Raw genomic sequence first — 10,293 nt, 5'->3', positions numbered from 1 at the left:
GGATTTAGGTACTTTGATTCCAAATTCTGTGTTTTTCACTGAATCATACTGCCTTTAAGTTTTGTTTTTCTTCCTGGTCAAAGGAATGGATTTGACAATCATTAATTTATGTACTGATTAAAGAAGCTATTTGTAAAAGAACATCAAAAGAGATTAAAACCTGCAATGATAATAGTTCAGTTGGTTAGAGCAAGGTGTTAATGTGACCAAGGTCAATGGACTCACTTCCCATGAGGATAATTTAGTCTTTTTTGTTCCATGAAAAACATAATTAAATCTATGTGCAAAAACACTCACTGACTTCTGCAGCTATATAGCCACAAAAAAGTAAGACTGTTGGTAAGTTGTTCTACTCTGTCTTGCTGTTGTCTGGAATTGTAACCTGAGGCCCCATCTAGAAAAGAAATCCCCCACAGAGCACTTCCACCATTGACAAAACAAGGCTTGTTTCTTTTTAAATGTCTGCAACACCAAGTCCTTTTTGTGTTCTATCACCCTAAAAAGCTTTTTGTAATTTTATTTCATCTTCACAAATGTTAAAGTGGTCAGTCTATGGTAAAAAATGACAGGTTCACTAAAGAAAAGTTTGAAAGCAAGAAAAAAGCCTTCCAAACATATTTTCACCTCTGAATGAAGGCAAAAACTTTAATTCAACACTGTGGCTTTTAGATGGGTTTGCACACCACCTGGATTTTATTATTGGCTACTCTTTGAGAGGGGCTCCCTATCCACTTCAGTAAGTTTTAGAATTGACTTGTTACTGTGGCAATTTCTCCTTGGAGGTCTCGACCTCCAGATTCCCCACATAAACAAGACTTCACATGAGCCATCTGTTGTTGGAGGGACCCTACACACTGTTCATTTTATATTACAGTACCCCTGAGTCCACTCCGAGGTACTATATTTTTAGTTAAATGCTAGTATATTTTTCAGCACTCAGAATATAATTAAAATACCGTGTATGGTCTGTTTTTGTTGTTGTTTTGAATATATATGTGTGTGTGTGTGTGTGTGTGTGTGTGTGTGTGTGTGTGTGTATGCATGCATGTGCCCATTTTTCAAAGGAGGGGAACCACAAGATGTTTGCCTTAAGAAAAAAAAAGTTTATATTACATGGTTGAATTTGACAAGGAAACAAAACAGTGAAGGCTAGAAGTTAAGACCTTCCATAAGAAGTGGCATTAAAAGTAAATGCATTTTGAGGTCTGCTTGAGTTGTTATTTATAAAGTGGGGTAAATGTGTGCAGGCCTTCTGACATGCCATTTGCTAAGCAAAGAACTGAATAAGTCTTTCTCCAGGGAACTTTTATAAGCTGAAAGTAAAAGACAGTATGACTACATACTAAATTATATGGACAGCTTTGATGCAGGCAAGATGGGAATGGTGGGTGGTCATGATGGTGGGAAATCTGAATGGAATAGCATTTGGAAGCAAACAGTGTTGGGTCTTCATAGCATCCCATATGGTTTGGATATTTGTATATTTAATCAGTCCCACCTTAAGAAATGACTAAAGACTCTATTCCTCATTTTCTCCAAAAAAAAGCCAATAGGATTGTGTAATAATCTAGGATTTTTATTCCTATGAAGTTATAGGAGCACAACAACTTTATGGATCCAGTACGTTTTTCTGCTTCTAGGTCTTCTAGCCTGATTCTATAGTCTTTTCTCTGTTCTGAGAGATCTGTGTATCCCCATAATGAGGCTTCAAGAGGTAGATTCTTTTATAAAGACATTTTTGTCATATATGCACACACACATATATATATTCTCTCACAAATACGTGTATATGTATTTATCCACTTATCAATATATAACTATATATCAGCTCTATATGAATATGGAGAGACTCCCAGAATTCAGAATGGCAACTCATCTATAAATTATAGTTTCAGGCAATTCTCTAGGACTATATAATAGAAACCGTTTTGAATAATATCAAAAACTCTTTACACAAATGAAATTACAGGTCTGGAGGGTTGGTTATAAGGTCTGTTAACTTTGGCAGATAGGCTCATTACTTACATGTAAATATTCACATATATCTTACGTATGTGAAACTATAAAAATGAACTAGCTAACCATTAATTTCTTGACTATTACTTCTAAGAGTATTTTCAAATTTAGCCCAAAAATTCAGGGAGAGATGTGTTGAAATCATGCAACAGGAAACATGCTTATTTCCTGGTGTATTAGAAAGTGATGGCTAATGATAAACTCAAATAAAAAAACAGACTTGGTTGCCTGAAATTCATTAATTTTCTGTATTATCCAAGATCTTTCTTCATTCACCTGGGAAATGTTATAGGGAAGAAAGTACTTTGGGGAAGCACATTTCTTGTTTGTTTGTTTGTTTGTTTGTTTCTTTCTTTCTTTCTTCCTTTCTTCCTTTCTTCCTTTCTTTCTTTCTTCCTTTCTTCCTTTCTTCCTTTCTTTTCTTTCTTCTTTTTTGCCTTTGTCGTCTTCTTTTTTGTCTTCTTTCTTCTTCATCTTTTTCTTTCTTCTTCCTTTTTTTTTCTTTTCTTCCTCTTCCTTCTCATCCTCTTCTTCTTTGGATTTGTTTTTCTTGTCTATACTTATTTGTAATAGGTTTTTTGTTTCTTTCCTTCTCAATGAAAAAGGGAGGGGCCAGGGAGAGATCTGGAGTTGAAAATAAGATAAAATTAAACTTTAAAAAAAGTTTTCATGCAAATGCAAGATGATTTGCTTTGTGGACCACTAAGTATTTAATGATTATTGTTACAATATCATAGTCTCCATATTTTGAACTATTATATTTGTTATTACTGTGCCATATGGCATAAATCTTGGATTGACATTCTTAGCATGAAGAAATACTAATGAAAATTTAGTTTCCTTAAATCTGTAATAAAAGATTATCTTCTTAATCCTAGTCAGGAGGTCTTAACTGAGAAGAAATTAAGATTAAAACCAAAAAGCTAACCATTTTTCAAGTAATACTTCACATGAGCCATCTGTTGTTGAAGGGATCCTACACACTGTTCATTTTATATTAGGGTACCCCTGAGTGCTGCACTGAAAACATAAATATATACCAAAAATGAGAAACTGAAGGTTCCCACCATAAAGGTACCCAGGCAGTCTTTCTAGTTTATGATACCTAGTGCTACAGTCAAGAATATAGTTTCTCTGAGATGAAAATTCACATCCCTGTCAAAGATTGGCAGATAATCAATAGATAAAGATTAGAGAATTTCTTGAGGCTCAAATTCCTATTTGTTCATGGTTATGCAAACATTTAATGTCAGAGATAAAACTTCAACCCAGGTCATTCTGTCTGTAGACCCTATGATGGGTACATTTCCTTCACACTGCCTCTCATCCTTGTAGGGTTATTAGATTTGTGCCTTAATGGTGTGTATATTTTGGTGAATTATTTTTTTACAAGTAGAACCCTCAACTTTGAAACTAACAGATACAAGCTGTCCAAAAATGAGCTGGGCTATTTTGGGAAGTAGCAAGTTCCCTGTTATTGGAATTCTTCAAGCAAATGTTGGATGACCATTTTTTGGATCTATTTTAGAAGGGATTCTAAAGTTCTTTACCAATTCTGAAACTTGGTGAACTTTGACTTCTTTAAGTATTTTTTTCCAGGTCTAATGTACATTGCATTAACATCAGGATCCTCTGTGGGTTTTGAGCAGTGTTGTGGATTCAGAAAGTATGCTAAAAATGAAGACTTTATAAATTTTGTGTAATTATACAAAAAACATAAAAAATTCCTTCTCAAAAGTACTAAGGAACATTGTTTTTGTCTTCTCTTAATCAGCCTTAGCTTTTCAATTATTGAAAGTTATTTTGAGAGGAAGAATCAGAGACATTTGTTTGGCTAAGTGAACATTTATTCCTTTGAGAGACTTGCTCAACAAGTATATATATATATATATATATATATTTTATATATATTTTAAAATTATCTATCTCTAAATTCCTAAAAGGAGGAAAATGCCATATTTTAATAATGCCCTCATACATGGGTAACTCAAAGGTATTTCAAAAGTGCCTTCCCTTCCCCTTTCTCTATTCCCCTCCATCCCAGTGTGTTAGAAATGTCTGTTAGAGATGAACACAGGCAATGGTGGGGACCTCAAAATCAAAACTCATATTAAAAATTCTTTCATGTTTCATAATTGTGACTTGAGGAACATTTATTTGTTAAGTTTTGCAGGAAATTGCTTCCTCTCACTCTGCATTTAATGGTTTAAGTGACTTGATTTTATAAACTCTTTAAAGGTAAGCATGATGTCTCATTTTAATTTGGATCTCTTAGATCAAAGCACAATTTTTTTCAAGTTGTTGTTCATTTGTTTTAGCTATGTCTGACTCTTCGTGACCTCATTTTTGGGTTTTCTTGGCAAAGATACTGGAATGGTTGAGGAAACTGAGGCAAACAGGCTTAAGTGAGTTGCCTAGAATCACATAGTTTCTAAGTGTCTGAGGCTGAATTTTTAAAGTAGAGGTAGTTTAAGGTTGTGCAAAGGGTATGAGAGTCAGAAATTCTGGATTCAAAATTGGCTGCTAAAAATACTTAGCCTGGATTCAAAAGTAGCTGCTAATAACACTTAGCTGTGTGACACCCCAGACATGGAATCTAACCAATTCTCAGTCTTCTCATGTGTAAAATGGGGATAATAACGTCCTCATAAGAAAGAACTTTGTAAACCTTAAACACTTATGAATTTTTTTGTTACTTGTTACTAGCTGCTCTTGCCAAGGTTACCAGTGATCTCCCAATCATCAAATCATAAGATCTTAAGATCATGAACTAGGAAGGACCTCAGAAGCCATCTAATCCAATCATTTTGTTTACAGGTGAGAAAAGTGAGGATCAGGGAATTAGAAGGCTTGCCCAAGGTCCTCTGATTCCAGAGATTGCTCTTTTTTTTTTTTTTAAAGATTTTTCAAGGCAGTGGGGTTAAGTGGCTTGCCCAAGGCCACACGGCTAGGTAATTATCAAGTGTCTGAGGTCGGATTTGAACCTAGGTACTCCTGACTCCAAGGCTGGTGCCCTATTCACTGGGCCACCTAGCCGCCTCCGAGATTGCTGTTTCTACTGTATGACATCACATTTGATCTTAAACACATCTTCCTGGATAGTCTCCATTCCTTAGAATTTTATACCATTCTCACCTGATTTTTCTCCTTCCTATCTAGTTGATCCTTCTTGTTTTTCTTGGCTGGATCATCAAATATATTCTACCTTCTACAGCGGTTGCATCCCTATATCCTTTTCTCTTCTCATCAGTATCCATAAGTCCTATGTGATGACTCAGATGGCTTCCAGATCTATATATTCTGGCGTACTCTCTCTCTCTCTCTCTCTCTCTTTCTATTTATTTATTTATTCATTATTCATCCATCTATTTATTTCTTTATTTATTCATTCATTTATCCATTTATCTATTTATTTATTCATTTATTCATCTATCTATCTATCTATTTATTTATTCACTCATTTATTTATTTATGGCAATGGGGGTTAAGTGACTTGCCCAAGGTCACACAACTAGGCAATTATTAAGTTTTTGAGGCTGGCTTTAAACTCAGGTCTTCTTGACTCCAGGGTAGGCGCTTTACCCACTGCGTCACCTAGCTGTCCCCTACTCTCTCTTTTGAGCTTTAGTCCTGAATCTCCAAATGCCTGCCCATAGACATTTCAAGCTCATTGGATCCAAAACAGAACTCATTATCTTCTTTTACCCCTCTAAGCATTTCCCTCTTCTGAACTCCCCTGTTTCTGTTGAGGCAACTTACAATCATTCAGGTTTATAAATTTGGAGTTAGTATCCACTTTTTTCCTTCCCTCCCTTATTCAATGTTTCCAAATCTTGCTGCTCATATCCTCCCCTGCAACATCCCCCTTCTCTTCAATAACATAGCCATTAGGGCAGCTAGGTGGGGCAGAGGATAGAGCTCTTGGTTTAGAGTGAGGAAGATCTGAGTTCAAATTTGATCTCAGATACTTACTAACTTTGTTACCCTGGGAAAGTCATTTAACATCTGTTTGACTCAGTTCTCTCATTTTTAAAATGAAGATTACAATGGCATTTACCTCCCAGGATTGTAGTGAGGATCAAAGGATCTAATAATTCAAAGCACTTTGCATAGAGCCTAGCTTATGTAACTAGTAAGCCTATATAAATATTAGCTATCATTTGTATAATTCAGACCCTCATCTCCTAGACTATCACAATAACTTCTAAATTGTTCTTCCAGTATGGATTCTCTGGTCCACCTAACACAGTTTGTCAAAGTAATATTTTTAAAACACAGGTCTGACCAAGTTACTCTCCCACTCAAGAAACTGCAAAGATCTCATTCTTGCCTGTAGGACAAAATATAAACTCCTCTAAAGAGCATTCCCTTCATAAACTTACCTTCCACTTAGTATTTGAAGAGAAGTCATATAGAAGAGAAATTAGACTTAGCTTTGCTACAGAGAGCAAAACAATGAACACCAAGTAGAAGTTGCAGAGAGGCGAATCTTTTCTTGATATTAAGAAAAGCTTCTTAACTGAACTTGAAATAGGATAATTTAAGAGTTAGTGAGTTCCCTATAACTACAGTTATTTAAATAGGGGTTAGGTAACGTCTTATTATGGTAGTTTTGTAGGGAGTCTCATTATGCTAATTCTCTGATTCCATGCTTCTTTAAATTTTTCAAGGAGGAAGTATCAGAAAAATTCAGCAAGACACTGGAGGGAGCTCTTGTTGTTTCTCCTTTGTTTTTGAAGAGGACCAATGACATCATAGGGCAATGTCATTTCTGGTACATGAACTGGATTTAAGTGAAGCAGTGGTGCACAAAATCCTCAGCCTCACTCTCTCTTTCAGAGTCATCCAACTCCAGTGATAAGATAAAAGTCAGGCTGCCTGATGATGGATGCCTTGGTATCTTTTCTGTCTGATCAAGCTCTAAATGGTTTGTAGCACCAGCTTCCACTGCCTTTAAGGCTAATGGAACAAATTGTTCTTACCAGTCCATTCCAGTGTGAGGGGAGTCTTATGTTTGGGGAAGACACCTACCTAACTCACCAACAGGTTTGAAGCCATTGGTGACCCTCAATCTGATTTAGCTCATCTACTAAGATGGTTTCCTAGGGTGTGGTCACTGTACCTATTACAGTTTCTTGGAATCACTGGTGAGAGTTGAGTGCCAGGTGGGCACTAAAGGTGGATGAGTATCCCTGAAAAGGGCTTGGCAAGCCCTTACACCTGAAACATTAGTTTTCCTTGAACACCCATAGACCACATAATTCTTTTTTTTCATGAATAGTTAGTTTATTTCAACAGTTACATTTTGAAACTGCTGCATCAGGCAAGAGCACAACTGATAATTACATCAGGAATAGACACTCAAATATAAGTTTCTTTCCTATTTGCTCAACACTAGTTAGCAAGCAGATTCAGTTCATAGCTGGTCTTGATTCCTTTACTTTTTCAACCCAAGTTTCTTCTTCAGAGACTCAGGTGGAGGCGGACAGGGGAGTCTGAAGTAGACTTTCACAGAGTCATAGATGAACCACTGTAGTGCAGCCAGGGTACCAATCATGATGACAGGGGCAAAGAGCCCCTTCCATACACCTTGAATCCAAGCCTTTGGAGGACTTGTGAAGTAGAACTGCCCTTTTCCTGGCTCAGCACAGCCACCACAGAGTCAGCAGGGTGAGACACGATAGCACTCTAGACACCGGCTATGTAGTCTGCCATGAATGTCAACTGTTCTCCCTTGTAGCCCTCACTGTGGCTTGGGAACAGCATGCTTGTACAGGGCCTCTACATTGTGCTCAAAGCAAGAAAACTTCATCCTGGTGTATGGGATCCCTCTTATCCATAAAGGAGCAACACCCTTGTAGAATGCAGAGACCCTCTTCTTTAAACCTTAAGGTGTTAGCATAGCCTGTCTGGGTCTGAATTCTGACCCTGGCAGCTTCCATGGGAGCAAGGGCAATATCAGCAAAGAATTCAGCACTGGCCAAGGCAACTAAATACAGGGATGTAAGCTAAAGGTGTTTTCCTCACCAAGTGTGTTGCTACACAAGACTTTGAAGACTTCATTACAACCAAATTTGCAGAGTCCTGCACAGAGTAGCCAATGAACGTGGGCACCCATCTTTTGGCCAGACCACGAACACTGTCTTCTCTGAGTATAATGGAGAATCCATTAAAGATGCCCTTGTATTTCTGGGGGTCCACCTGCATCCTGCATTTCACTAAGTCGAGGGGTACAACAGCCGTGTGTGTCAGGCCACAGCTTAAGACCCCACCAACGCCACAGCAAGCATAAAACTTAATGGATCCATATTCACAACTGCATTCTTCCACCACAGCAGAGGAGGCCAGGCTGTGCAGGCGGAGGTGGCGGGGTTCCCCTGGGGCGCCGGGGGGCTGGTCTTGGACTCCTACTGCTAGAACTGCAGGTGTGGCACCTGGAAGGACCTGGCTCCGACAGGTGCGCCATGGATGAGTGCATCCTCCTGAGATGGCAGAGACATAAGGGTCCGAGTGCTCTGGTAGGCTGTCACTCACAGGGAGTAGACCACATAATTCTGAGGGAGATGGTGTGACAATCTGATTTTAGTTATAGGCAAATAATTCTCCTAAAGACCTATTTTTTAAAGTTTTCAAGACAGAGAGAGGTCCTAATTGTTGTGTTTCAGAACTGGTTCTGGTAGAAAGGATTTTTAGTCAAATATGGATTTAAAAAAAATTACCATTAATACAAATAGAAGGGCATCTAGTTGGCAAACTGGATAAAGTGCCAGACCTGGAGTGAGGAAATTCAACTTTGTACTCTTATTAGCTGTGTGAGAAAGTCATTTAACCCCAATTACCTCAGTTTCTTCATCTGTAAAATGAACCGATGAAGGAAATGACAAACCACTGGAGTATCTTTGCCAAGGAAACTCAAAATGGGGTCATGAAGAGTCAGATACTACTGGAAAACAACTGAACAGTAACAAGGATATTTGTGGAAATCAATATTCCACACCAGAATGGAATTGACCACTCTGGAGAGCTCTTAAGTTTTTGTTGGACCTTCTTTCAGGGGACAATCATTTTCAAATTCTCTTTAAGTATCAAGTTCTTAAATTTTGAGTACCTCAGATACTTCTGGCTTCCAGCTTCAAGAGGGAAGGTAGATGAAGCCAACCTCACTTCAGGTGGCTGAAGGAAATAAACTCTGGCAAGACACGTCTCTGTTATCTCCCTGTTCCCAAGTTGCCATACTAGAAAATTTGATAAACTTCCCCTTGGGTTAGATCTAGAATTTTCACTTTGACTGAACTGAGTTGTCTTGTTCCCAAGGCGAGAGCACTCTCACTCTATATTGTCTGGTATTTATTTCCCTAGGTATACATTGTCTGATTATGTTTTTGCTACTGAATAAGATAAACAAATTTCTTCACTATTCATTATTTATGTTGATTCTGGAACTGGAGTTTGATGGAAAAGAGTATAAATCTCAGGTATAGGGCTTGGAGTCTTCTTTCCACCAAAGTGGAAAACTAAAAAAAAGTTAACTTGAACCTGAAAAAACCATATCCCCTGTAGACTAACAGTATTAAGGGAAGAGATAGAAATAATCTCAACCCACTTCTTTAAGACAAGCAGAATGACTTTGGGCCCCAAACCCCCTGATTCCCCTCTTGGTAGGAAATAAAATCTTCTTTAGAGAGGGGTGAGGCAGAGAAAAGAGACAGAAATTTCTAGTCTGTATTCCTTGAAGCAACACAACACCCCCTCATTTATCAAACTCTATCTATCTATCTATCTATCTATCTATCTATCTATCTATCTATCTATCTATCTATCTATTTATATCTGTCCTTTCTCTACCTATCTAGTTATCTAGATACCTATTCTTCTATCTATCCTTTTCCCTCTCCCTTTCTCTCTTTCCTCCCTTTTCTTTTTTACTTCTCCCCTTCATTAGCTTCAAATGAATATCATTGTTTTGTCTATCTCTATTTATTTCCCCCCTTTCCTGTGCATCTCTTTTTTTGATCCTGGACTATCTTTTTATTCCTCAATGCCTCACCCAAATTACCTTCTTAGCTAAGAATCATTTTCCATTCTGAGGAACTTCCAGAGAAATAGTATTTTTAGAATGGCATGACCTGAGTCCTGTATTTCAGATTCTTAGCTATCCTGTGCCTTTTTTTTTCTGCCACTGTACCTAGTAAATGCCAATTACTATACTAAACACTGAGAATATAGAGAAAGACCAAAAAAAAGTCCCTTTTCTCAAGGAGTTTATAGCCTAGATAG

General features: G+C 37.6%; 1 pseudogene; it reads right to left on the bottom strand.

Moving 5' to 3' along the window:
• Nucleotides 1-7,453: 7,453 nt before the first annotated feature.
• Nucleotides 7,454-8,494, bottom strand: LOC141501670 (solute carrier family 25 member 3 pseudogene; annotated as a pseudogene).
• Between the last annotated feature and the right edge of the window lie 1,799 nt (nt 8,495-10,293).

The sequence above is a fragment of the Macrotis lagotis genome, chromosome X (assembly GCF_037893015.1).
Source record: "Macrotis lagotis isolate mMagLag1 chromosome X, bilby.v1.9.chrom.fasta, whole genome shotgun sequence".
NCBI lineage: Eukaryota > Metazoa > Chordata > Mammalia > Peramelemorphia > Peramelidae > Macrotis > Macrotis lagotis.
Note: the sequence above shows the minus strand (reverse complement) of the source record. Positions and strands in the feature narration are given on the sequence as shown.